General features: G+C 51.6%; 1 pseudogene; it reads right to left on the bottom strand.

Moving 5' to 3' along the window:
• The window catches only part of LOC146721088 (small subunit ribosomal RNA), a 2,591-nt pseudogene extending 1,036 nt beyond the window's left edge, over positions 1-1,555 (bottom strand).
• Between the last annotated feature and the right edge of the window lie 866 nt (positions 1,556-2,421).

Raw genomic sequence — 2,421 nt, 5'->3', positions numbered from 1 at the left:
AGGCATCACAGACCTTTTATTGCTCAATCTCGTGCGTCTAGAACCGCCTGTCCCTCTAGAAGATTTTTTGTACTTGGTAATGAACCCCGCCGCCGAAGCCGGGGCGGCCTCGCGAACCATAAGGTACGCCTCTTTAGCAGGCTAGATGTCCGCGTTCTTTATCGGGATTAAACCAACAATGCCAACCAACAAGACGGCGCATGCACTCCCACCCACCGAATCAAAGAAGAGCTATCAATCGTCATCTCCGGTTCTGTGCCGGTGAGGTTTCCCGTGTTGAGTCAAATTAAGCCGCATGCTCCACTCCTGTTGTTCCCTTCCGCATTCCTTTAAATTTTCAGCTTTGGCAAGCCATATCCTTCCCCCCGGAACCCAAAAGCTTTGGTTTCCCGGAAGCTGCGCCGGGTCTTCGTAGGAGACTTGGCGGATCGCTACTGGCAACTTTTAATGGTTATAACTAGGCTGTAGTCTGAGCGCCTTCCGACCTCTAACTTTCGTTTGTATTAATTAAAACATTTTTGGCAATGCTTCGCTTCTGTCCTTCTTGCGACGATCAATGAATCACACCTCTAACGTCCTGCACTACGAATGCCCCCATCTGTCCCTATTAATCATTACCCTCGGGGTTCCGAAAACCAACAAATAGAACCGAGGTCCTATTCCATTATTCCATGCACGCAGTATTCAGGCGAAGGTAGCCTGCTTTAAGCACTCTAATTTGTTCAAAGTAAACGTACCGGCCCGACTCGACACTCAGTAAAGAGCACCGCGACGGGATATTAGTTGGGCCGCCCCTCGCGAGGCTAAGCCCACCGGTAGGGACGTCCCACATCACGCCAGTTAAACACCGCGAGCGGTGAACCGACGGTGTGCGACACAGATTCAACTACGAGCTTTTTAACCGCAACAACTTTAATATACGCTATTGGAGCTGGAATTACCGCGGCTGCTGGCACCAGACTTGCCCTCCAATGGATCCTCGTTAAAGGATTTAAAGTGTACTCATTCCGATTACGGGGCCTCGGATGAGTCCCGTATCGTTATTTTTCGTCACTACCTCCCCGTGCCGGGAGTGGGTAATTTGTAATTTGCGCGCCTGCTGCCTTCCTTGGATGTGGTAGCCGTTTCTCAGGCTCCCTCTCCGGAATCGAACCCTGATTCCCCGTTACCCGTTACAACCATGGTAGGCGCAGAACCTACCATCGACAGTTGATAAGGCAGACATTTGAAAGATGCGTCGCCGGTGCTAGGACCGTGCGATCAGCACAAAGTTATTCAGAGTCACAAAAATAAACGGTGGACGAACGGCGAGCCGCCCGCCACCGATTGGTTTTGATCTAATAAAAGCGTCCCTTCCATCACTGGTCGGGACTCTGTTTTGTATGTATTAGCTCTAGAATTACCACAGTTATCCAAGTAAATGTGGGTACAATCTAATGAACCATAACTGATTTAATGAGCCATTCGCGGTTTCACCTTAATTCGGCATGCACTGAGACATGCATGGCTTAATCTTTGAGACAAGCATATGACTACTGGCAGGATCAACCAGGGAGCTTCGTGTTCGGTTACTCGCAAAGGAGTAACTCGCGAGCGAGCCCGAAGACTCGTCGCTAGCTCTTTTTCGCGCGCGCGCGCGTTCGATGCCGAAACACCGACGCGCGCGCGACACGCTCGTATGTGCCATTTTATTTGCCGCCGGTCTTGCTCAGCCGGTCGGCGACACTCTGCTGTGTTTAACGCTATTATGTAAAGCGTACGAGAGAACGACGGAGGCGAGAGTAAACCCCCGACGCCGCCGCCTCTCCTCTTCTTCCTCCTCCTCATCTCCGTTCAAAAATCCACAAGATCAAAATACTAGTGTTCTTATTCTCCCAAATGTTATGATGCGCGGTCTCGAGAGACCGCGCGATTCACCCTGACGCTAGATCGACGATGGCGATGCTTAGACGTCGAGGACTGTTCTGTCTGGTTCGTACGCGTTTAACCGCACACGACCAGCAATAAGATTTCGCTACGGCGTACAAAGCGAGCGGGAAGAAGCAACTCTTCCCGCAAACTCGTATCCGTGGAGTAGATGCTCGGTAAGCGCGACGATTCCGCTGCTGCGTACGAAACGAGAGGGAACCGCGCGGCCAACACACTAGAGGCGTGCGCGCCACATAAGAGCCATTCGGTCTTGCGACACCGACTCGTGGCAATGCTGTGCTCGTAATAAATAAGTGTGCGTTAATTTTGCGCGCGTTCGGCGACGAACGAGAAGAGCCGCACCGTAATCCCCGGCGAAGAGGAATACGAGACGACGCGAGAGTCGAACGTACGTTCTCGCGAGACACGCAACCTCCAAGCATGAGAAGACTTGGCGGCGGCGCGTTCTGCGACGATCGTATATTATTTTATATATTCGTGGTTTCCAAAATC

The sequence above is a fragment of the Nylanderia fulva genome, unplaced genomic scaffold (assembly GCF_048542155.1).
Source record: "Nylanderia fulva isolate GAGA-0341 unplaced genomic scaffold, ASM4854215v1 Scaffold552, whole genome shotgun sequence".
Taxonomy (NCBI): Eukaryota; Metazoa; Arthropoda; class Insecta; order Hymenoptera; family Formicidae; genus Nylanderia; species Nylanderia fulva.
Note: the sequence above shows the minus strand (reverse complement) of the source record. Positions and strands in the feature narration are given on the sequence as shown.